Source organism: Schistocerca gregaria, chromosome 7 (assembly GCF_023897955.1).
Source record: "Schistocerca gregaria isolate iqSchGreg1 chromosome 7, iqSchGreg1.2, whole genome shotgun sequence".
In the NCBI taxonomy this organism is placed as follows: Eukaryota; Metazoa; Arthropoda; class Insecta; order Orthoptera; family Acrididae; genus Schistocerca; species Schistocerca gregaria.
This window is the reverse complement of record NC_064926.1, coordinates 401,047,097-401,074,190: the sequence shown is the minus strand read 5'-3', so window position 1 is coordinate 401,074,190 and position 27,094 is coordinate 401,047,097.

The window sequence follows — 27,094 nt, the reverse complement described above, 5'->3', positions numbered from 1 at the left end:
ACATTTTATTTGGTGAGAATTTTATGAAAAAATATATAAACCAGACGATGGACCGGCCATGGATGGCTGTTTGGCCGGTACCCTTGCCGGAATTTCACCAAACGATGACGAGACAGGGTTTTGCTCTAAAAATGTATACATAAAATACATTACTAATGCTTTGTGGAAGACATTATTGTCTCCTACAGGGTGACACACGGGAGACGGACGGTTTTTAATGAAATAATACTCAGCCAACTTTAAAATTAATGCATGTTCATTTACAAAAAATCAAAGCTCATTATTTGCCATTTTAGTTAACAAAGTTATTTGCGAAAAATTATGTCGTCAAGGTGATGTCCATTATTTCGAATGCAGGACTCAAGTCTCTTCTCAAAATCCTCCATAAAATGGACTAAAATCTCTGCAGGGATGGCAGCAATTTATTGAATGATTGCATTATTCAACTTGTCCAAATTCCGTGATTTGTGGTTATAGACAAAGTTCTTAAGGTACCCCCACAGAAAAAAGTCAGATACTGACAAGTCGGGAGACATGGGAGTCCAAGGAACATTGCCAAAACGTCAGCTAATCCGGCCAGGAAACACGTGTCTAAGAACTGTCATTGAAGTATTTGCGATGTGCGGTTTTGCCCCACCCTGCTGGAACCAAACGCCTTTTAAAGGGATTCGTCGTCTTCTTAGTTCTGGTTTCAAGAATGTTTCAAGCATGCGAATGTAACGAACCGAATTAACACTAACTGTGACCCCGTTCTGTTCAAAAAATAAGGTCCAATAATGCCAACAGAGCCTAGAGCAAACCAGACTGTTACTTTTTTGGAGTGTAGAGGACGCTGGTGGATAAGGTGTGGCTGCTCTGGAGACCAGTAACGTAGGTTTTGCTTATTCACGGCCCCATTTAAATGAAAATGAGCTTCATCGCTCATCAATAAAATTTCATTTTCATTCAATCTCAAAATCACTTTCATTCTGTGAGCGAAGTCTTCTCATACAGCAAAATCAGTTTCTTAAGTTGTTGGACAATGAACATTTTGTAGAGATGGAATTTTAATTCCTTTCGCAAAATTGGTCTAACCGATTCACGATTGATTCGTAACTCACTAGCATGACGTCTAGCTGGCCGTCCTGGGCTTCTGACTGCCGCTTGCCTTACCCTTTCAACATTTTCTGTTGTCGTTACTCTACGTCTGGGGCCAGGATGCTTCTTATCCAGTATGTTTCCAGTTGATCTGTCACCTGTTTCACTTCAGTCCAGCACCGCTGCGTCAGACTAATGACTTCTTATTTAGAGAAGCAGGCTAATAAATTTTGCTAGGTGAATGAGACGGTGTTGATAACAATATTATGCATTTCTACGGATGTGAACGGTGCTTATATTCGATCCTTGTAGCATAGTATCATACAGTATACTATAGAGCAATGTTAGCATGACACAACAATGCATTCAGAAATTAAAATTCTTTTCTCGTGCGGCTCTCACTGCTAAAATCTTAGGAAAATTACAAATTGGATTTGAGGAAAAGTAACAGAAATAATTTTGATGCTCTGAATAACTTAGAACTGCTTTTCATGAAATTAAACATGAAAATCTTCTGAATATGCAAACGGAAGATAGCAATTGTGGTAGCTTCACATCGTCGACAACATTTATGTTTACAACGAACTCCAAAGTGCTATTGATGTCAGTGTAAGGGACGCTAGTCTCAGGCAAACATCAGGCAGCAGACTTACAAACACAGCTACTGAAATTATTACAGTCTGATTTACAAAACACACAATAATTCAATGACTCACAACACACACCTTCAAGAGATCGTTGTGCTGTGTTCTTAGCCTGTGACAATCCTGCTCTGAGGCTAAGTCCAGGTGGTGCACACCGCAGTCTTCTAGTTATGCGGCGTCGTGCAGCTGCTATGAACTAGAGCGGCAGTGGTGACAGCATCTGGAACTGGAACTGGCTTCCGCTAAGCCTCTCGCAGGAACATGCTCTGGAACACAGTCCGCCTGTTAAGGTAGCAGGTCACAGGTCACAAGAATGACGAACTTTCCTGCAGGTTAAGCGCCAGTGCGCTGTTCCTTGCAACACCTCTCGTTGTTATACTGTAAAGTGAACCAATACTTATTTTTCGAAGAGAAGTTGCAGTGCAGTACTCCGTCCGTTTCGTCTGGTGTAGGCAGCAATTTCAATTCAATAATAAAAATAACTGTGGGCTATCAGTTCGAAACAAACTAAGTGCACTTTCGAAATATGTCACTAATAATTAATCAAAACGTAAGAGTTCATTACTAAAGAGTTCGTACCTTACAAATTCATAAGCAGCTGAAACAGAGTCAAGGAAGTTCATCTATGCAGACGATCTGGCGTTGGCTACCCAGCAAAGAACTCTTGAAGCTGGTGAGGAGATCCTATCCGCAGATCTAAGCACGACAGATGAATACCTAAAAAATTGGAGACTGATACCAAATCTTTCACCTTAATAATAGAATGGCGAATGCGAAGTTGAGTGTTACCTTTAATGGTCAGGTCCTTCACCACCATTACTCTCAAAAATATCTAGGAATGACTCTAGATAGAGCCCTCCCTTACAGGAAGCACATAGAAATCACCGCAGCAAAGCTGAGATCACGCAGTAATATTATACAGAAGCTGAGTGGGACCTCATGGGCGCAAGAGCTACGACATTGCGATGCGCTGCCTCAGAGCTCGTCTATTCTGCTGCTGAATGCTGTGCCCCAGTGTGGCTCAACAGCACACATGTGAGAAAAACTGATGTGGAGCTAAATGCAGCAATGAGGACAATAACAGGCTGCATCAAATCTACTCCTCGACTACATTCCATTATCCTCGTTCTGCTTTTGTTGATGTTCATCTTATATCCTCCTTTCAGAACACTATCCATTCCGTTCAACTGCTCTTCCAAGTCCTTTGCTCTCTCTGACAGAATTACAATGTCATCGGAGAACCTCAACGTTTTTATTACTTCTCCGTGGACTTTAATATCTACTCCGAATTTTTCTTTTGGTTCTTTTACTGCTTGCTCAATAAACAGGTTGAATAACATCGGGGACAGGTTACAACCCTGTCTCACCCCTTTCCCAACCGCTGCTTCCCTTTCAAGCCCCTCGACTCTTATAACTGCCATCTGGTTTCTGTACAAATTGTAAATAGCCTTTCGCTCCCTGTATTTTACCCCTGCCATCTTTAGAATTCGAAAGAGAGTACGCCAGTCAACATTGTCAAAAGCTTTCTCTAAGTCTACAATTGCTAGAAACGTAGGTTTGCCTTTCCTTAATCTTTCTTCTAAGATAAGTCGTAAGGTTAATATTGCCTCACGTGTTGCAACATTTCTACGGAATCCAAACTGATCTTCCCCCAGGTCAGCTTCTACCAGTTTTTCCATTCGTCTGTAAAGAATTCGCGTTAGGATTTTACAGCTGTGACTTATTAAACTGATAGTTCGGTAATTTTCAGATCTGTCAACACCTGCTTTCTTTAAAATTGGAATTATTATAGTCTTCTTGAAGTCTGAGGGTGTTTCGCCTGTCTCGTACATCTTGCTCACCAGATGGTAGAGTTTTGTCAGGACTGGCTCTCCCAAGGCCGTCAGTAGTTCCAATTGAATGTTGTCTACTCCCGGGGCCTTGTTTCGACTCAGATCTTTCAGTGTTTTGTCAAATTCTTCAAGCAATATCATATCTCCCATTTCATCTTCATCTACATCCTCTTCCATTTCCATAATATTGTCCTTAAGTACATCGTCCTTGTATAGACCCTCTATATACTCCTTCCACCTTTCTGCTTTTCCTTCTTTGCTTAGAACTGGGTTTCCATCTGAGCTCTTGATATTCATACAAGTGGTTCTCTTTTCTTCAAAGGTCTCTTTAATTTTCCTGTAGGCAGTATCTATATTACCCCTGGTGAGATAAGCCTCTACATCTTTACATTTGTCCTCTAGCCATTCCTGCTTAGCCGTTTTGCACTTCCTGTCGAGCTCATTTTTCAGACGTTTGTATTCCTTTTTGCTTGCTTCATTTACTGCATTTTTATATTTTCTCCTTTCATAAATTAAATTCAATATTTCTTCTGTTACCCATGGGTTTCTACTAGCCCTCGTCTTTTTACCTACTTGATCCTCTACTGCCTTCACTACTTCATCCCTCAGAGCTACCCATTCTTCTTCTACTGTATTTCTTTCCCTCATTTGTGACAATTGTTCCATTATGCTCTCCCTGAAACTCTGTACAATCTCTGGTTTAATCAGTTTGTCCAGGTCCCATCTCCTTAAATTCCCACCTTTCTTTCACCTTTTTCAGTTTCTTCAGTTTTAATCTACCGAATGCGAGAATAAAATGAAACAGCACGTTGCTGCATGTACAGTTTTTGTTTAATGAGAACTAATAAATATGGGAGAAATAATTAGTCTAATGGCTTAAATGGCCTGATATCATAGTTCAATTTGTCTATGAGAAAGGAAACTAAACCACACATTTTCACAGCACATTTATTTCTTGTAGTCAGTTTTAACAGTAAACCTGTACAATGCTATTTAAAAAGGTCTCTAGTCTGTGTCAGTATGAATGTTTATTGTTGTGCAAAAATTTGAATTAAATCGATCACGAAATTTTTTCCAAGAACTTTTGCCTATTATATCTTATGTAGATTTAATGCTGCGTATATTTGAAAATATATAGTCTATGGTCTTCTAAATTGTATTAGAGTGTAGTGTGATTATTTGAAGTACATAGGTAAAGAGCTAATCGATATTTTTGCTAACATTTCCTCCTTATATATCACATATACGTTTAAGCACAATATGTATTTAAAATTTTTAGCCTCTGTTTATCCGATCCTTTAGTTAAGTCTCATGTAAATGTTGCAAGTAAATTAGTCAGAAAGTTTAAGAGATTTTTGGTAACAATGTTAAAAGTCACCATTTCTTTATCTAGTGGTATAGACACATCTACATATTTTTAAAAATATATGTAGCTAATGTTCTTCCAAATGTTTGTTAGAGTACTGTGTAAAAATTTTAAGTAAATCGGTAAAGAACTTTACGTGACTTTTGCTAACTATGTTTGCTCTTCACGTAATGTATAGGTAGTCATATACCACGTACGTTTATAAACATGAAGGCTACGCACGTCCGAATTTTTATTAGAGTACTGTCTAAAAATTTGAAACGAGTTGGTAAAGAACAGTTCGAGATTTTTTGGTAACAACGTTTCTCCTTTATATAGTCTACAGATATTTACACACCACATATATTAAGAATACGCTGCCTAAAACCGTCTGAACGTTTTCGAAAGTATCGTATAAAAATTAGAAAAAAAGTCGGTCTAGAACTTCTGGAGATTTTTTAAAACAACAGCGAATTTTTATGTAATACATATATAAAAAAAGATGTAACATATTCTTCTGAAAGTTTATTAGAGTATTGAAGTAAATCGGTGTAGAAATTTTCGAGTTTTTTCCTAACTACCTTCTCCACTTATAATGTTTTTATACACTTATATACCACATATATTTAAAAACTGTGTAGCCCATATCTCTCGGAACGTTTATTAGAGCATCGCGTGAAAATTTGGAGAAAATCGGTCAAGAGCTCTTCGAGATCTCTGGTGACAACATTCTACATCTGCATCCGCATACACACCCTGCAACCCATCGTATGGTGCGTGGCTTAGGGTTCCCTGTACCACTACTACTCATCTCATTTCGTGTTCCACTCGCAAATAGAGTGAGGGAAAATGACGTTCTGTATGCCTCCGTGAGAGCTCTAATATTCTGATCGTTTTTTCGTAGTCGTAACAAATGTAGGAGCTCGCCTCTGCGCCACTGAATTGATTCGAACTCTTCCTTTACTCTATCCTGGCGCGGATCCCAAACACTCGAACTGTATTCAACAACTGCTAGCACTAGTGTCCTACATGCAGTCTCCTTTACACTTATTAGACTTTCCTAAAACTCTCCCAATAAAGCGAAGTCGACATTCGCCTTCCCTGCTACAATCCTTACATGATCATTTCACATCATATAGCTTTGTAACATTACGCCTAGAGATTTAATCGATGTGACTGGGTCAAGCACCCCACTACTAATGCTGTACTCGAACGTTATGGGTTTATTTTTCCTGTTGATTTCCACTGACTCATATTTTCTACGTTCAGAACATGGTGCCATTCATCACACCACCTACAAAGTTAGTCTACATCTATATCTACATGGATACTATGCAAATCACATTTAAGTGCCTGGCAGAGGGTTCATCGAACCACCTTCACAATTCTCTATTATTCCAATCTCGTATAGCTCGCGGAATGGATGTTCACCTATATCTTTCCTTACGAGCTCTGATTTCCCTTATTTTATTGTGGTGATCGTTCCTCGCTATGTAGGTCTGTGTCAACAAAATGTTTTCGCATTCGGAGAAGGAAGTTGGTGATTGGAATTTAGTGAGAAGATTCCGTCGCACTGAAAAACGCTTTTCTTTTAACGATTTCCAGCACAAATACTGTATCATTTCTATGACACTCTCTCCCATTTTTTGCGATAATACAAAACGAGCTGCCCTTCTTTGAGCTTTTTCGATGTACTCCGTCAGTCCTATCTGGCAAGGATCCCACACCGCGCAGCAGTATTCTAAAAGAGGACGGACAAGCGTAGTGTAGGCAGTCTCCTTAGTAGGTCTGTTACATTTTCTAACTGTCCTGCCATTAAAACGCAGTCCTGAGTTAGACTTGCCCACAACATTTTTTATGTGTTCCTTCCAACTTGAGTTGCTCGTAATTGTAATACCTAGGTATTTAGTTGAACTTACGTCTTTCAGATTAGACTGATTTATCGCGCAACAGAAATTTAACGACTTCCTTTTAGCACTCGTGTGACTGACCTCACACTTTTCGTTATTCAGGGTCAACTACCACTTTTCGCACCATTCAGATATTTTTTCTAAATCATTTTGCAATTTCTTTTGATCATCTGATGACTTTATTAGTCTATAAACGACAGCGTGAGCTGCAAACAACCGAAGACAGCTGCTCAGTTTGTCTCCCAAATTGTTTATATAGATAAGAAACAGCAAAGGGCCTATGTAACACTACCTTGGGGAACACCAAAAATCACTTTTGTTTTACTCGTTGACTTTCCGTCAATTACTAGGAACCGTGATGTCTCTGACAGGAAATCACAAATCCAGTCACATAACTGAGACGATATTCCATGAGCACGCAATTTCACTACGAGCCGCTTGTGTGGTACAGTGTCAAAAGCCTTCCGGAAATCCAGAAATACGGAATCGATCTGAAATCCCTTCTATGTTTTCTAAACCCATGTTGACTGTGTGTCAATAGACAGTTTTCCTCGAGGTAATTCATAATGTTCGAACACAATATATGTTCTAAAATCCTACTACATGTCGACGTTAACGATATGGGTCTGTAATTTAGTGGATTACTCATACTAATTTTCTTGAATATTGGTGTGACTTGTGCAACTTTCCAGTCATCTTATAACCTGCTACATTCACTCAACGTCGACACGCTCCCATAAACGACAGCGTCATCAGCGGACAGCCGCAGACTCATGCTTATCCTGTCCACCAGATCATTTATCTCTATAGAAAATAACAGCGTTCCTGTTACACTTTCCTGGGGCACTTCTGAGGGTACGCTTATCTCTGATGAACACTCACCGTAGAGGATAACGTACTGGCTTCTGTTACTTAAGAAGTCATCGAGCCATATCTGGGAACGTATTCCGTATGCTTGTACCTTTGTTAACAGTCGACAGTGTGGCACTGTGTCAAATAATTTACGGAAATATAGGAATATCTAATCTGTTGCTCTTCATCAAGAGGTCCCAGGACATACTTTGAGGAAAAGGAAAGCTGAGTTTCGCAAGAGAGATACTTTCTAAAACCGTAGTTGTTTGTGAACAGAAGCTGTTCTCTCTCAAGAAACATTAAACTACGACCTGTCTTCGTGCAGAAGTATGGATATGTAAAAACAATATGTAGTTATATGTATCCAAATGTTTATTACAGTATTGTGTAAAAATCTGAAGTAAATCGGTTAAGAAATTTCGAGATATTTACTAAAAAGTCTCCCTTTTATATTTATTTACAGTGTCAAAAGTACAGAAATATATAAAAAAATTAAAAGTGTTGACATAATTTTACACAAAAGAAGACCAAAAATTGTACACTTCAATTGCATTTGATGTAGCGCTTATAAGGTCTTGCATGGTGCAGGTGTTTGTTGATGAGGAACAATTAAGGAAATGGCTGTTAGTCTGCTCAACGCCACACTGACAAAGAACTGAGTCTACAGAGAAACCCAAGTCCGCAGAATGGTCTCGCATCCCGTTGTGTTTGATCGTAATCTATTGAGAGACCTCCATATTAACCACTTCTCCAAATGTCCAGGGGAAAGTTCTTCCTTTGGGGCCATCCATTCTCCCAAATACCAACATTTCTTCCACCATCGCGAGATCCTTGCCGTATGTGGATTCTCGATGAGAGACGCAGTAGTTGTCAAGAAAGTCTTTCTTGATTTCAGCCTAGGATGTGCGGGCTGACCACAATATAGTTGATGGGATTTCTTCGTTGCGGTCTTACTTTTCTCATATCTCGCAGCTACCTCACGTCTGATTTCAGGAGGAGCTATGCCAGCAAGGCAATGGAGTTTGTTCTTACCCAGAAATTCCACAAAAAATCTGCGGTTCTGCAAAAGGTTTCTAATATTGCACATGAGTGTGAAGTCTTTATTCAGAAGGAGCCGATGGTTGATCTTATCTTAAGCCGCTGATAGATCGATATAGCCTGTGTATATTTATGTACCATATAAATTTGTAATATGTGTAGCGTACGGGAATTCAGATGTTTATTAGAGTAACACATAAAAATCTGAAGTAAACCTATCAAGAACTTGTCGAAAATTCTGTTGACAACATTAAACTACGATTTGTCTATGTATATTAGTTTAGACGTGGAAAAATATGCTGCTCTGCAAAACTTAAGGACGAGATAGATAGATAACGTAATGAAATGTATTAACAACACGATGGAATGAATGAAACTGCAGGAGCATGATGCCAGACGTTTCCACAGAAAGAAGGACGTCACACGGCGTAAGGGCAGCGTCATTATACGAGGGGCGTTTGAAAAGTCCGTGGAAAAATTAAAAACTACTTACGTGTTTTGGATAAACCTTTATTATTTTTCGACATAATCTCCTTTTAGACTTATACACTTCTTCCAACGCTGTTCTAATTTGTTGATCCCTTCCGAATAATAGGAATTGTCCAAGTCTGCAAAATAGCTATTAGTTGCTGCAAACACCTTCTCGTTTGAATAAAATCTTTGTCCTGCCAGCCATTTCTTCAAATTGGGGAACAAATAGTAGTCCGCGAGAGCCCCGTCTGGAGAATAGGGGGGATGTGAAACGAGTGGGAATCCTGTTTCCATTAATTTTGCGACTACAACTGCTGAGGTGTGTGCTGGTGCACTGTCGTGATGGAAAAGGACATTTTGCAGTCCAATCGCTGGCGTTTTTCTTGCAGCTCGGTTTTCAAACGGTCCAATAACGATTAATAATATGCACCTGTAATAAGTTTACCGTTTTCCAGATAGTCGATAAGGATTATGCCTTGTGAATCCCAAAAGACAGTCGCCATAATCTTTCCGGCCGAAGAAATGGTCTTCGCCTTTTCTGGTGCAGATTCTCCCTTTGCAACCCATTGTTTAGATTGTTGTTTCGTCGCAGGATTGTAGTAATATATCCTGGTTTCATTCACAGTAACGAAACAACGCTTAAAGTCCTGAGGATTCTTTCTGAACAGTTGCAAACAATCCTTACAACACTTCATACGATTGCGTTTTTGGTCAAGCGTGAGTAATCGCGGAACCCATCTTGCGGATAGCTTTTTCATGTCCAGATGTTTATGCAAAATATTATGTACCCGTTCATTCGAGATGCCCACAGCATTACCAATCTCACGCACCCTATCTCTTTTGTCATACAAAATCATACCATGGATTTTATCAATGATTTCTGGAGTCGTAACCTCCACAGGACGTCCAGAACGTTCAACATCACTTATGCCCATATAGCCACTCCGAAATTTTTGAAACTACTTATAAACTGTTCTAATCGAAGGTGCAGAGTCACCGTAATGTTTATCAATCTTCGCTGTAGTCTCCTGAGGCGTTTTGCCTTTCATAAAGTAATGTTCAATCACCATACGAAATTCTTTTCGTCCATTTTTTGACCGTCACTCGACTTCCTTGATTCACACGAATACCAAACACAAAGAAATAGAACAGTATGGCATCTATCCCAAGATGCTGCTATCTAAACACGACCTCGATACGCGCCGGTGGTGTCATCTCTCGGACTTTGCACGGACTTCTTAAACTCACGAAATGTGTTCCGCCCTGAAATACGAGGTAAGTGAAGGAACGGGAAACCCCCGTATGTCAATTAGCAAGCAATTGCGGTGTACTGTGATGGTTTTCTTAGTTACAATATGGCCCGAGACAACACTTGGGTTACTTCACACAGGAAAGAATCATCGGGGAGCAGAAGAAGAACGAAGTGTGAAGAGTGAAGCCCAGGACTTTGGTATTGCTCACAGAATTATTTCACGTGCATGGGGAACGTTCTAAACCACAGGTAGAGCTGTCCAAAGGACAGGAGGTGGTCGACCACGCTCAACTACAGCGAAAGTTGACCGTTACGTTGCGTTACAGGAGAGAAGGGTTCCATGTCAAACAGGGGGTGCTCTGTTTGCCCGACATCCAGTACGTTGCGTTCCAAACAAGCTCCAGCACTGCGGTTTGTGCGAAGGGCGTGCGGACTGGATCAACGAGGAGTGGGGTCTCCTCGGATTAAGGGCACACTCAGTCTAAGCAGTAAGTCTGGATGTATGGTCATATTGCTAGAGGTGGGAACGCGTAATTCACCCAGAGATATAGACTACCACGATTGTTTTGGTGGTTCAGGTTTGAACGCGGTACACTCACCGGTCAACGTTATTGTGAGATTGTACTCCTTCCCCATTCGCGTCTTTCCAGGGGTGCTTTCGGCCCTGACTGCATTTTCGTGGATGACAATGCGCGACTGCATCGAACGCCCCCAGTGGAGCAACTTTTGGAACGAGAGTGTATTAGGCGAATGGACTGGCCTGCCCTTTCCAGCGACTTAAATTCCAGTGAGCGCATCCACATGCACCAACAACCATCCAAAGTTGTCGACCGCGCTGGTGGAAGAAGAGCTCCCTACCAACTGTGTGGCCAACATGGGAGCACGTTACAGAGCATGCATTACCGTCCGTGGTGGTCACACACCATATTAAAAACCATCTGCCTCCTTTTCCTAGGTCCAAGACACCATCATAAATCGCAATGACTTCTGTATAACTCTTGTTTTTGGAAAAAAAAAGCGTCATTATATTCCGTCTCATTGCATATTTCTTTCAGTTACACTATATCACTTTTTTGTATGTTATTCAAATTTCACTGAGCTACACTATGTGATCAAAAGTATCCGGACACCCCACAAAACATACGTTTTTTTTTATTAGGTGCATTGTGCTGCCACCTACTGCCAGATACACCATATCAGCGACCCCAGTAGTCATTAGACCTCGTGAGAGAGCAGAATGGGGCGCTCCGCGGAACTCACTGACTTCGAATGTGGCCATTGTATTGGGTGTCACCTTGTCATACGTCTGTACACGAGATTTCCACACTCCTAAACATCCCTAGGTCCACTGTTTCCGATGTGATAGCGAAATTGGCACGTGAAGGGACACGTACAGCACAAAAGCGTGCAGGCCGACCTCGTCTGTTGACTGACAGAGACCGCCGACAGTTTAAGAGAGTCGTAATGTGTAATAGGCAGGCATATATCCAGACCATCACACAGGAATTCCAAAATGCATCAGGATCCACTACAAGTACTATGACAGTTAGGCGAGAGGTGAGAAAACTCGGATATTATGGTCGAGTGGCTGATCATAAGCCACACATCATGCCGGTCAATTCCAAAAGGAGCGTAAACGTTGGACTATTGAACAGTGGAAAAAACGTTGTGTGACGAATCAGAGTAGCTAATGTGGCGATCCGATGGCAGGGTGTGAGTATGGCGAATGTTATTGAACGTCATCTGCTAGCGTGTGTAGTGCCAACAGTAAAATTCGGAGATGGTGATCTCATGGTGAGGACGTTTGTCATGGAGGGAGCGTGAACCCCTTGTTGGCACCATTAGAGCACAGGCCTATATTGACGTTTTAAGCAAATTCTTCCTTTCCACTGTTGAAGAGCAAGTCAAGGATGGCAATTGCATCTTTCAACGTGATCGAGCACCTGTTCATAATGCACGGCCTGTGGCGGAGTGGTTACACGACAATAACATCCCTGGAATGTACTGGCATGCACAGAGTCCTTACCTGAATAACGTAATACACCTTTGTGATGTTTTGGATCGCCGACTTCGTGCCAGGCTTCACCGACGGACATCGGTACCTCTCCTCAGTACAGCACTCCGTAAAGAATGTGCTGCCATTCCCCAAGAAACCTTCCAGCACCTGATTGAATGTAGGCCTGCGAGAGTGAAAGCTGTCATCAAGGCTAAGGGTGGGCCAACACCATATTGAATTCCAGCATTACTGGTGGAGGACGCCACGAACTTGTAAGTTATTTTTAGGCAGGTGTCCTGATACTTCTGATCACATAGTGTATGTTGCTTAGCAGTGACATAGCATGCGAAAGTTACTTTCGTCCTTAAATTTTCTACACCAGTCTAAGACCGCACCTGCTACAACTTTTCGGGGGTAGGGATGTGGTGAGTGTCATGATCCACACCTAAGTTATCGTTTGAAAATGACTCATACTGGGCGAAATCACTTTTGGGCCCTACTGGACAACGCGACATACAACAAGGGACATTTTCAGGGTTTTGTTTTAGCTTTTGTTTGTGCCCTCTCGGATTCGGTTCTTTTGCCCTCGTTTTACCAAGTTGTTCCGGTATTCTTCGATTTTTCTGTCAGGCCTACTTTCCACTCATTACTTTCTGACAAAAAATTTTCTTTCGGATACAAAAAATAGTGTCATTTCTACTTCTTTCGAGACTTCTTTTACTACACCATTCTATTTTATTGTTTCGGTTATTGCTTTATTGCAGGTTTCACAGAATCCCACAACTTGTCCAGTTAATTTGGTTGGTCTCGTTATTTTAATATGTCCATAGAATTGTCGCTTGAGTTTTTTTTCCAATGGTAATAAATATTGATATATTTTTCGACTTTTATATTACCTCTTCAGTATAGTTTGAATCTGATTACTTTTCGTTGTCCCGTTTAGATTCCTTCAACATTTTTTGTGTGTTTAAAATCAAGTGTTTCCCCTCCAGAAACACACTCTGATTTGATGATTGTGTAGTAGTGTCTCAGTTTTCTGTATTTTGATGTGTTTTTTTTTTTGTTATGGATGTCTTTTGTATACCTGAAAGCAGTCACCATTCTGTAACAACGAATTTCGTAACCAGACTTTTTCAGTCCAGTTTTCTGAACATTTGCGCGTAATGATTTAAAGTGAGAAATTTTAGAACTTTTGGTCCTGGTTATTGCTAGAAATGTACTTTCTTCCGAGTGATATTTGTGAACGTAGTCTTTCTGCTGTTTCGATAAGAATTTATGTTTGTTCTTGCACTGTTTGAATCTCCTATAATACACTACTGGTCATTAAAAGTGCTACACCAAGAAGAAATGCAGATGATAAACGGGTATTCACTGGACAAATATATCATACTAGAACTGACATGTGATTACATTTTCACGCAATTTGGGTGCATAGATCCTGAGAAATCAGTACCCAGGACAACCACCTCTGGCAGTAATAACGGCCTTGATACACCTGGACAAGAGCTTGGATGGCGTGTACAGATACAGCTACCCATGCAGCTTCAACACGATACCACAGTTCATCAAGAGTAGTGACTGGCGTATTGTGACGAGCCAGTTGCTCGGCCACCATTGACCAGACGTTTGCAATTGGTGAGAGACCTGGACAATGTGCTGGCCAGGGCAGCAGTCCAACATTTTCTGTATCCAGGACCAACATCATGCGGTGGCGTATTATCCTGCTGAAATGTAGAGTTTTGCAGGGATCGAATGAAGGGTAGAGCCACGGGTCGTAACACATCTCAAGTGTAACGTCCATTGTTCAAAGTGCCGTCAATGCGAACAAGAGGTGACCGAGACGTGTAACCAATGGCACCCCATACAGCACGCTGGGGGATACGCCAGTATGGAGATGACGAATACACGCTTCCAATGTGCGTTCACCACGATGTCGCCAAACACGGATGCAACCATTATAATGCTGTAAAGAGAACCAGGATTCATCCGAAAAAATGACGTTTTGCCATTCGTGCGCCCAGGTTCGTCGTTGAGTACACCATCGCAGGCGCTCCTGTCTGTGATGCAGCGTAAAGGCTAACCGCAGCTATGGTCTCCGAGCTGATAGTCCACGCTGCTGCAAACGTCGTCGAACTGTTCGTGCAGATGGTTGTTGTGTTACAATCGTCGCCATCTGTTGACTCATGGATCGAGACTTGGCTGCACGATACGTTACAGCTATGCGGATAAGATGCCTGTCATCTCGACTGCTAGTGATACGAGGCCTTTGGGATCCAGCATGGCGGCGCTCCGTATTACGCTCCTGACCACACCGATTCCATATTCTGCTAACAGTCATTGGATCTCGACCAACGCGAGCAGAAATGTCGCGATACGATAAACCGCAATCGCCGACCTTTATAAAAGTCGGAAACGTGATGGTACGCTTTTCTCCTCCTTACACGAAGCATCACAACAACGTTTCACCAGGAAACGCTGGTCAACTGCTGTTTGTGTATGAGAAATTGGTTGGAAACTTTCCTCATGTCAGCACGTTGTAGGTGTCACCACCGGCGCCAACCTTGTGTGAATGCTCTGAAAAGCTAATCATTTGCATATCACAGAATCTTCTTCCTGTCGGTTAAATTTCGCGCCTATAAAACATCATCTTCGTGGTGTAGAAATTTTAATGGCCAGTAGCGTACAATCAACAGGCCTTCTGCAAAAGGGAAGCAATCTATTCTAATAATGTTCCTCTGGGATTTATATTCTACGACACAGATGAAAAGTGATAGCGAAAGAGTCCAAAACCTTTTCCCGTTCCTGTTTCAGCTTCTAGATTTCCGAAATTTCTCCCCTGAATTCTGCTTTAGATTTTGTATTACCTATTGTTTCACTGCTACATGAAGTGACTTTGAAGTTCATACCATATTATTTCAGAATCTGGGGGAGGGACTTTGGGTCCACTGCGTCATTTGCTTTTTTGAAATCTACAGAGGTGCAATGTATTTTCTTATTACAAATTCCTTTATGTAGGAGAATTAAATTCAGAATTAAAATTTGTTCAAGCCAAGACCTGTTTGGTGTGAAACCTGGTTCATATCCACCAATTTTGCGTTCAGGCTGGTGTGGTCGATCCAGGAGACACTGTCGTAGAATTTTGTACGTGACAGGAAGAAGGGAAATCCATCGCAATTGTTAACATCCGTTCTGGCTCTCGTCTTATTTAGTGGATGTATCAACGCAGTTTTCCATTCAACCAGAATCTTCTATTTCGCCAAACGTTTTGCAAGGTCAGTGTGAGTTACTTTGAGGTTTTTGGGCAAGTTAATTTCAAAAGTGGAAGGCAATTCCGTCTTCACTTGATGCTTTGTTCTTTTTTATCTTTTTAATTTGTTTAGCAATTGGCTCTTCACCTTGTATTTGTGACCTGGTTTTGGTTTTAGGAGACTTTCTGGTGAAAACCTTTCTGTCGGTTCAGAGAAATTGAGAACTTTTTAAAACATAAGTTCTCTGCAAATTTCTTGGCTGTTAAGCTCCAGTAGTCCGTTTTCCTTCTTGAAGGAGAAATTTTGGTGACGGTATTCATTTAGATTCTTTCTAAATGTTTAATGACTCTTCTCATATTGTTCCTTCGTTTGTTTGATTAAATCTCAAGTTTATTTCTATTTGCCAGAGACACGCCATGTGTATTTTTTATGTGTTACTATGTTTCGTATCCCTAGTGTCAAGACTTAACTGCCTTTTCACAAACTTCATTCCACCAAGGGGTGTTTTCCGCGTTTGTACAGGAAACTGGTTTTGGTCAGTTTTGATAAAGTTATTTACTGGTGTCTTTTTGATGAATTTCTGGGATTCTAAATTTAATTTCACTTGGTTTAGATAGCAGCCTGCGTCAGTATTTACTCCTTTGCGTATTTGAACGTTTGAAGTCTCCTTGTGATACGAGACTGCAGTGTGATCAACCTGCATTTGACCTTTTACGCTCCCTATCTTGTTTTACAAACCGATTATCTTCAATAACTAAATCCGATTTATGCCCTGAACTGAAATGCCTTATAAAATACAAAATTAAAATTCACGAATTTATAAACTGATGCAATCCAATCACGATGTGTAGACAATATGACCTAGAACAGGAGTGAGTTACTTAGTGCAACGGAATATAATGGGCAAAGCAATACTTGAGTCTGACTAGTAGCAACAAACATGTAAATTTTCCTAAAAAAACTTAGACAATGGTGCTTGTAGCGCCACTAGGTGCAATGAAGATGATATGCCCAGACTGTTAGCATCAATATATTAAATAAAATAGTAACACTTGATAGGGTGAAAAACTGCACTTCTTCCACCTCCGTCAACCTGCGTCACGTACGTCACGTTCTAAAGAAACATGGGTAGAATAACGATGTGTAATGTTCACCGTGACTGGTTGTACACTTGAGATTAAACAAAAAGTAATTTTTAAAGAAAATTGTCTTTCCTGATGGCAAAGTAGTGCTCCCTGTATCGATTGTTATTGTGCTAACTGCAAAATGCAGTTCGGCTCAAGTTCATATATGTAGGAAAGTGCTGGCAAGGAAGTCCAATTGATTAAAGAATTGTTTGAGTAGAAAAATCATGTAATGATCTCCAAAATGTAATTAAGCCGCGATGGTACATATGACATTAGTGCTCAGAACACATGGCACAAAAAACTTCACACGTGAGAACCTTAAACAAAAGAAAATCTATGACTGAGGGAAACACTGAATAGCACTCATTGGCAGGGAGTGTGGCGAATGTGACATTCAGATGGATTAATAGCACACCGTTTCTGTGCCACGCGTCGGAGTCTACGCTCTTCACAAAAATGCAAGAACAGCATCACCACGTGTGAACAGGCTTTACAGTCATGCAAGATTCGTTACAGTTTTCCACTGCTAAACTCGCAACGCAAATCAAGAAAATATTTACACGTAAACCACATGATACTTGTAAATAGTTAAGAGACCCTTATTCCTAAGCGCTCATTCACTACACAACCAGGCAGCATCTTACCCACCAGCAGTGTTCCATGCCGTTAACCGCACCAGCACATCGTCCAGATCAGACGCTTCTAAACGACTTCTCACCCTACTGTGTTCCAATTATGCTGCTCGCCGTTCGTTATAAGGCGCACATGAATCTCATTAGCTCGTGCAGTCCGAACTTAGAGAATGTCCGGGTGGAAACTTTTCAAAATTTAAGCGCCCGAAGTCCATTCGCGCAGGAATGTTCAGGGGCGGATCGTTCTGTTGGAGGATACTATCGCCCCACATGCTTCCAATGTTGTTTCGACTACGCTGCAGAAGTTTCGCTGGGAATCTCTTACACATCATCCACACAGTCCCGGTCTCCCTCCATTCGATTTCCTTACTTTTGGTGCCCTGAGCAAAGGCGTTCGTGGCCGTCTTTGCTTTGAACTCACGCCTAGATATATTCATGCTTATGTAAGCAACGGCAAACATCTTTCCTTGAAGGCATTGACAGCGTTGCCGCACAGTCTGATAAATGTTTTAACAAATGGTTCAAATGACTGTGAGCACTAACGAATTAACATCTGAGGTCATCAGTGCCGCCGCGCGGGATTAGCCTAGCGGTCTATTTCGCTGCAGTCATGGACTGTGCGGCTAGTCCAGGCGGAGGTTCGAGTCCTCCCTCGGGCATGGGTGTGTGTGTTTGTCCTTAGGATAATTTAGGTTAAGTAATGTTTAAGCTTAGGGACTGATGAACTTAGCCGTTAAGTCCTATAAGATATCACACACATTTGAACATTTCATCAGTCCCCTAGAACTTAGAAGTACTTAAATCTAACTAACCGAAGGACGTCACAGACATGCATGCCCGAGGCACGAATCGAACCTGTGACTGTAGCAGTCGCGTGGTTCCGGACTGAAGCATCTAGAACCGCTCGGCCACAGCGGCCAGCAATTTTTAATAGTTACGGCGACTATTTTTTAAAGAATAAACCGTTTACTTACTTTTTTCTATCTGCCCCTTTTTTATTTGATTATATCTTATAAATGTAACGTCGTGTGCATAAATAGGCGAAGAAAACATCTGCTACACCCATACACTATTGGTGAAAACTCAGTGGAAACAGTAACCTCCGTAAAATACATCTGAATAACCATCAGGTGAAACGTAAAGTGGAATGACGACATAAAACATGTTCTACCAAACGCAGGTGCCACAGTGGCTGGAACTCTTTGGTACAATCATAAATAAACGTATTTCCTCCACGAACGAAATGGTTTACAAAAGATTTGCTCTACCGATTCTCGAGAGTTGTTCATGAGTCTGGGACCCTTATTTGTTTGGAATGTGGAATGTAGAAGAGAGAGAAGATACAAAGAACAGCGCGCGCTTCGCCACGAGATCGATTAGTCGGCGTGAGAGCATTAAGCAAAATGGCTCTAAGCACTATAGGACTTAACATCTGAGGTCATCAGTCCCCTAGACTTAGAACTACATAAGCCTAACTAACCTAAGGACATCAGGCACATCCATGCCCGAGGCAGGATTCGAACGAAAGACCGTAGCAACAGCGTGGTTCCGGACTGAAGAGCCTAGAACCGCTCGGTCACAGCGGCCGTCAGCATTAAGCAGTTGGTCAACAAACTCCAAGAACAGAAGCTACAAGAGTGGTGTTATGGTTCATGAGGAGGTTTACTATTAAAAATACGAGTATGTACTTTCTGGGAAGAGTTGAGAAACATATTAGTTCCTCCCTCATACGTTTCTCGAAAAGACCACAACGAAAAAATCGATAAATTAAAGCTAATACGGAGCTTTGCCGACAGTCTTATTCCCACAAGCCATTCACCAATGGAACATGGGAGGGAGATACCAGAAGTACTCTCCACCAAATCAAATAAGGTGGCTTTCGGAGTAGAGATGTAGATATAGATATACACTACTGGCCATTAAAGTTGCTGCACCACGAAGATGACGTGCTACAGACGCGAAATTTAACCGACAGGAAGAAGATGCTGTGATATGCTAATGATTAGCTTTTCAGAGCATTCACACAAGGTTGGCGCCGGTGGCGACACCTACAACGTGCTGACATGAGGAGAGTTTCCAACCGATTTCTCATACACAAACAGCAGTTGATTTGCGTTGGCTGGTGAAACATTGTTGTGATGCCTCGTGTAAGGGGGAGAAAAGCGTACCATCACGTTTCCGACTTTGATAAAGGTCGGATTGTAGCCTATCGCGATTGCGGTTTATCGTATCGCGATATTGCTTCTCGCTTTAGTCGAGATCCAATGACCGTTAGCAGAATATGGAATCGGTGGGTTCAGAAGGGTAATACGGAACGCCGTGCTGGATCCCAACGGGCTCGTATCAATAGCAGTCGAGATGACAGCCATCTTGTCCGCATGGCTGTAACGGATCGTGCAGCCACGTCTCGATCCCTGAGTCAACAAATGGGAACGTTTGCAAGACAACAACCATCTGCACGAACAGTTCGACGACGTTTGCAGCAGCGTGGACTATCAGCTCGGAGACCACGGCTGCGGTTATCCTTGACGCTGCATCACAGGCAGGAGCACCTGCGATGGTGTACTCAACGACGAACCTGGGTGCACGAATGGCAAAACGTCATTTTTTCGGATGAATCCATGCTCTGTTTACAGCATCACGATGGTCGCATCCATGTTTGGCGACATCGCGGTGAACGCACGTTGGGAACGTTTATTCGTCATCGCCAAACTGGCGTATCACTCTGCGTGATGGTATGGGGTGCCATTGGTTACACGTCACGGTCACCTATTGTTCGCATTGACGGGACTTTGAAAACTGGACGTTACATTTCAGATGTGTTACGACCCGTGTCTCTACCCTTAATTCGAATCCTGCGAAATCCTACATTTCAGCAGGATAATGCACGACCGCATGTTGCAGGTCCTGTACGGGTCTTTCTGGATACAGAAAATGTTCGACTGCTGCCCTGGCCAGCACATTCTCCAGATTTCTCACCAATTGAAAACGTCTGGTCAATGGTGCCCGAGTAACTGGCTGGTGACAATACACCATTCACTACTCTTGATGAACTGTGGTATCGTGTTGAAGCTCCATGGCAGCTGTACCTGTACACGCCATCAAAACTCTGTTTGACTCAATGGCCAGGCGTATCAAAGCCGTTATTACTGCCAGAGGTTGTTGTCCTGGGTACTGATTTCTCAGGATTTATGCACCCAAACTGCGTGAACATGTAATTACATGTGAGTTCTAGTATAATGTATTTGTGCAATGAATACACGTTTATCATCTGCATTTTTTCTTGGTGTAGCACTGTTAATGGCCAGTAGTGTAGAAACTTCCTATAGTATTTTCCAATAGTTTATAAATAATCTAATTTATTTATCAGTACACTGGAAATATTATGCTACCAGTGTACACTACCCGACCTATTAAATGAGATAGACTATAAGATAAAAGCGTGTGAACAATTGAAACAATAGAAGAGCTGAGACGGTGCTGCTGGCAAGAAGTGATTGGACAGGGATTCAGTGTCAGCTGCTGCTTGTGCATCAGCCTGTGGTGAGTGAGGTCAGGATTCCTTTCTCGTTATTCAGATTAACGCCTCGTCGCTGTGCGGCTGTTGTGGCATTGTCTAAGATTCTATACAGGTACGCCGCAGTGCTGATTACGCGATGCCCGCCAAGTGCCGCGGCGTGCAGCTCTGGTGCCGCAGGTGGCTGTCAGGACTCCGAGCTGCCTTCCAGTCCTCCAGCCCGGCAGGTGGGGGTGTGGTGCGGGGGCGGGGGCAGGGGTGGGGGCGCGTCATTCGCTCCATTGTCCCACCGCAGCGGCGGTTGTCGATAGTGACGCCTTTTCACGGCGGTCTGGACGCTACTGCCTCGCCAACAAGTGTCGCCAACCCTCTTCCTCCAACCTTACCCACTTATCTAAATGGAGTTGAGGTTTCCCACATCTGCATCTTCGTATATTTTCAGAAAGCCACTCTACAGTGCGTGCATGCCGTGGCGTCCTTCTGTTCCAGTATTTCTGTCCTGCTTCATTCGCGTATTGAGCTGGGTGAAAATGACTGACTACCTATATTCTGCACACGCCCAGATCTCTCTTACCTCATTCACACGAATCCTACGTGACATACACTATGGGGTAATAGAATTGTTGCACAATCTTTATCGAATACCGGTTCCGTAAATTCATCCAAAGCGGCTCCGTGAGACCAAAATCGCTTTTCGTTTAAAGATTCCCGTTTATGTACCCAAACATTGCTGTTACACTATCGTGTGGGCGCCGAGCCGTTACCATTTCAGCATCGTCTCCGAATTCGTGCTATGTCTACTGTCATGCCTGTTTGATAAAGATTACAAATGCTAGATCAGTACTTCACTCATCGTCCTAGAACCCTGCTTGGGTTTTCCTTTACAGATTTTTCTCTGAATCCTTCCAGGTACTCAAGTCTTCCCCTCGCTTTCTCTACAACTGGCTATACGTGTCAGTCCATATTACATCACTTCTATATTTCATTTATCGTAATTGATGGCTTTTAGAATACCTGCAACTGTATAATTCATGATTTAAATAACAAAACACTCTACCGTTAACATGTGCGTAGCATGATACTTTCCGAGCATTTTTTTCATTATCAAGTGCCAATTTTTATGTTGGCATTTTATGTAAGGAGAACAAAGTCTTCTGCGACGCTACTGTTGTATATAACATTCTGGGACTTCTTACCGCCTCAATTCAGGCCCTATTCGAATGCGACGATGGTTTGCCCAGTCGTAGGAAGTAGACAGAAAAAAGTACTGTTTTCTAAAATAAAAAATTACAAAATTCATATTTTTCGAATCCTAACCGCAGTAAAGCCACAAAAGGGTGACTCCAGAGCAAGAGAGGCAGAGCAAGAGATGCAACAAAATATCACATAAAATGTATGAAACATTCTCGGACTACTTACCGTGTCAGTTCAGGATAAAATCTCGAGCTTTCGACGGTTACCTCCATCATCTTATATAGTCCAAAGATGGCTTCTGAAGCCGGCCGCAGTGGCCGAGCGGTTCTTCGCACTACAGTCTGGAAGCGCGCGACCGCTACCGTCGAAGGTTCGAATCCTGCCTCGGGCATAGATGTGTGTGATGTCCTTAGGTTAGTTAGGTTTAAGTAGTTCTAAGTTCTGGGGCAGTGATGAACACTAGATCGCGTGTTCCTCAGAAGTCCCATAGTGCTCAGAGCCATTTGAACCATTTTTGCTACTGACGAAGACGATGGAGGTTATCGTTGAAAGTTCGAAGTTTACCCTGAACTGACGAGGCAAGAAGTCCGGGAATGTTTTATACATTTTATGTGATATTTACGTGAGTGTGTTTCCCTGCCTCTCTTGCTCTGCAGTTCCCTTTTTGTGGCTTTACTGCAATTGGAAAATCGGAAAATATAAATATTGTGACATTTTACGTTCTAATGTTAGAAAACAATACTTTTTCTCTGTCAACTTACTACGAACTGGGCAAACGATACTCGCATTCCATCAGATTCGAGGTTGTCCAATATGCTGCAGCGTTCGATACAGGATCCAGCTTGTTCAAACCATCATGTTACATTTGACTCGCTCAGCGCGATTGAAAGGGATGCACAAGAAACTACTAACTAACCACAAGAATAAATCGAGCGAGGTGGCACAGTGGTTAAAACACTCGACTCGCATTCGGGAGGACGATGGTTCAAACCCGCGTCCGGCGATTCTGATTTAGGTTTTCCGTGATTTCTCTAAATCGCTTCAGGCAAATGCCGGGAAGGTTCCTTTGAAAGGGCACGGCTGACTTCCTTCCCCATATTTCCCTACTCCGATGGGACCGATGTCCTCGCTGTTCGCTGTTTGGTCCCCTTCCCCGACTCAACCAACCAACCAACCACAAAAATAAGCTATGGCTCTGCTTAAAATATGACAGTTTTTTGAAACACTGCAGAAAATAACATTAAATCCTACCACTGCTAGGACTCCAATAGTGTTTGAACAAAGTTATGATTCGAATCCTAATACAGTCCTAGTATGTACGAATATATAATTATAAACATTTATGCTGATTTTTAAGTTAAGGAAACGACAAAAACGAGAATGTTGTCCTTCAAAAAATGTTACTTGACTAAACGCAGTAAAATATTTTATTTTTTTATGGGAGGCAATAGCGATTTATTAAGTTGGTTGCAAATGAACATTTCAATCCCTCTTCACAAATGAAAATAAGAGATAAAAACGTTACCATATTTTAATCAGTTTGAAAACAAGACGCAACGTGCAGATGAAACAATTAAGACAATTAATCAAGAATTAAATGAAAAGTAATGAAATATGTTGTAATAAAGTGGCTGTAACTTTTATCGTGAGAGTAAAATACAGCAGCAAGATCAGTCTTGCAGACAGAACATCAGACGTCACTAGATAGTGTGACGAGCGTAAACTTTACATTTTGACAGAATTATGACGTAATCTTTTTATTTATATAAAAGCTGCCGTTGGTACAAATGACCTGAAGGCTAGAAGATGTATGAGTACGTGTGCCAATTATTTTTACTGTTAAAATCCTTAGGTATTAAAAACGCTAAGATACGTCGCTGTGTTACTACCAACAAAAGTCACTAGTTCGCTGGCCGAACAAAGGATAGAACAGAATCCAAAATTTCCAGTACTGGGACGTAAATTGTTCGAACACTTCGAGTCGTGTTCAGACACAGGAAAGGTGCTTCCTTCATTGTTCAGGAATCCACACATACACAAACCTTACTTACACTGTTTGTTTATGTGAAATCAAAGTATGGTACGAAGGTATTACGTCAGTAAGGCTTGCCAAAGAGATTTGATACTGTCAGAAGCGTTTCATTTTTTTGAAATTGTGTTATTCACATCAAGTTACCATTTTTAACTTCCAAGCTAAACAAAAGTGACTATTTATATTACTGATAATTCAGATGACTGTATATCTTTGTACCACAGTTTACATTCACAAAAAAAGTTTGAGTGTTGGTTTGGGTGTGTGATTTCCTGCACAATGGAGAACGCACAATAGCAGCAAGAAGACTGTCAAAAATTACTTCTTTTTAAAATTAGGGCGTAAAAATCACAAGATCCATATTTTACTGTTTTCCAATTGCAGTAAAACCACAAAAATACGACTGCAGGGGAAGAAAGGTATAACAACACACACGAACTTAGGACGTAAAAATCACAGGATCTATATTTTACGGTTTTCCAACTGCAGTAAAACCACAAAAATACGACTGTAGGGCAAGAGACGTAGACCAACACACACTAACGTCGCGTAAAATACCAGAATAAATATTTGCACTTGATAATGAGACTAAATTCTCTAAACGCGTCGTGCTATGCTTCAAAAAATACAAAATGATGCATTGTTTTATTATTTAAATAATATCACTCCTCAATATTGGCTCTAAGTATTTAAATGTGTTATGATCTTTTAATTGGAGTCTAACTGGTTCTTTCTCTTTGTTGTGGTATTATCTCATTTTCGTTACCATTTGAAGTTAGCTGACAATTATTACATCGAGTGAAAATTGTGTCCAAGTCATGCTGCGTCTCCTTATGGTAGAATAACGACGATATGTTGCTGTACACAGCAGCATCACCAACAAACAGTCTCCTACTGCTTCTGGCCCATCCTTATAAATAGTTAATACGTACTGAGAACATTAGAGGTTCTATTCTCGATATCAGGCTTGCTACACATTGGGTGCCATATATGTATTTACAATTTTGACATAACTCGGCTTTGTGAAACTAATGAACGTTAATTATATTTAATAATATTAAAGTGATTGTTGCACTTGAGTACAGCATTTGAAATTAATAACAAATAAAGGATAATATGTGACAGTCAAGACAGATTACAGTTGATTTTATTTACCCACGATATATAAGTTTTGAACCATGGCTAAAATGATTGCCGTTAGTTTTTACAAATTATATTATGACACAATTTTTTTCAATTACATTTTACAGTAAAAACACTCATTATCTCAGGGTCACTATTTCTGATTGGAAGGCATTACTATTGGACCAACACAATGTTAGCAGGCAAGCTGTGACTGGAGTGAGTGCAAGTCAGCACCAGGCAATGACGAGTGTGCTAGCAGTTTGATCACTGCACGATGACCAGAGAAGGCAGCCTCTCCAAGCACTGGCAACTCAGTAGCACAGCAGTACCTGGGGCAGAGTAATATTCCTTTATTTATCGCCTCAATTGTAGCTAAGAATGAGATCGATAAATTTGGTAAAAAGAAATGTTGAAGAGAATATCAGTGAGGAATTTCGGCCTAAGAGTGAGTAGTTGCTGGTGTAGTTAATCTGTGTTCATTTCTTTGTCTTCCTCTTTCCGGAGTAGGAGATAATGAACACAGAGCTGTAATATGTCGCTGAGTTGATCATATGCATTAGTTTTCTTGTTAATCATTAGTAATATCTTGAGACCGGATTACATGCATCATAAAAGCCATAAAATATGCATGCAAATATGCATGAAAAATTGTTAAAAATGCATGAAAACTGTCTAAATATGCAAGATCAAATAATAAAAAAACATGGTAGGTACTGAGTGCAATTTAATTTCAAAGTCGAATCAGTGCATATCAGTTGCGAGGAAGAACGCCACGCGAAAAATCGGTATGTTTAGAACGCTAATATTTTCTGAATACTTTCTGGTAGAGATTAGGAAAGGGGCCTTTCTGGGATTATTTTCTAAAAAATTGTAAAATGGAGACGCCTACTGTGTTTCAAGGATTTTTCCGTCCTTGTTACTGTTATCGGTAACAAGCGGATCCGATGCGAATGAGTTGCAGTGAAATAATTGATACACTAAGTGATCAAAAGTATCCGGACACCTACAAAAACATACGTTATTCATATTAGGTGCATTGTGCTGCCACCTACTGCCAGATACACCATATCAGCGACCTCAGTAGTCATTAGACCTCGTGAGAGAGCAGAATGGGGCGCTCCGCGGAACTCACGGACTTCGAATGTGGCCATTGTATTGGGTGTCACCTGTGTCATACGTCTGTACACGAGATTTCCACACTCTTAATCATCCCTAGGTCCACTGTTTCCGATATGATAGCGAAGTTGGCACGTGAAAGGACACGTACAGCACAAAAGCGTGCAGGCCGACCTCGTCTGTTGACTGACAGAGACCGCCGCCAGTTGAAGAGGGTTGTAATGTGTAATAGCAGACAGCTATCCCGACCATCACACACGAATTCGAAACTGCATCAGGATTCACTGCAGGTACCATGACAGTTAGGCGGGTGGTGAGAAACTTGGATCACGGTCGAGTGGCTGCTCATAAGCCACGCATCACGCCAGTAAACGCCAAACGACGTTTCGCTTGGTGTAACTATTGGGCAATTGAACAGAGAAAAAACGTTGTGTGGAGTGGCGAATCACGGTACACAATGTGGCCATGCGATGACAGGGTGAGAATATGACGAATGCCAGTGAACATCATTTGTCAGCGTGTGTAATGCCAACAGTAAAATTCGGAGGCGGTGGTGTTACTGGGTGGTCGTGTTTGTCATGGGGGGGGACCTGAACCCCTTGTTATTTTGCGTGGCACTATCACAGCACAGGTCTACATCGATGTTTTAAGCACCTTCTTGCTTCCAACTGTTGAAGAGCAATTCG